The sequence below is a fragment of the Acyrthosiphon pisum genome, chromosome A1 (assembly GCF_005508785.2).
Source record: "Acyrthosiphon pisum isolate AL4f chromosome A1, pea_aphid_22Mar2018_4r6ur, whole genome shotgun sequence".
Classification (NCBI taxonomy): Eukaryota; Metazoa; Arthropoda; class Insecta; order Hemiptera; family Aphididae; genus Acyrthosiphon; species Acyrthosiphon pisum.
In genome coordinates, this window is record NC_042494.1 from 162,352,905 (window position 1) to 162,353,232 (window position 328).

The window sequence follows — 328 nt, forward strand, 5'->3', positions numbered from 1 at the left end:
AACATTCAGTCAAATTTCATGTATCTACGGTCATTTTTTTTAAAGTTTCACCAAAAACCAAATTCAATTTTGTGAAAAATCGATTTTGCGTAAAAATTCCCGTTTTTCCTTAATTTTTCTTTGGTTTTTCTCGGCGCTTTTGAAAATTACTGGGAATTTTAAATTTTGACCTCCCCAATGCACCAGCGATATTCACTTTCCAATCGAACAAGATACTGAAGTTGAAAATCGAAGCATTATTTTGACTACTTATCGTGTACACAGACACAAAAAAAAATTAAAAATTAAAAAAAAACACACATCATTGTAATATCAATATATTCATCGT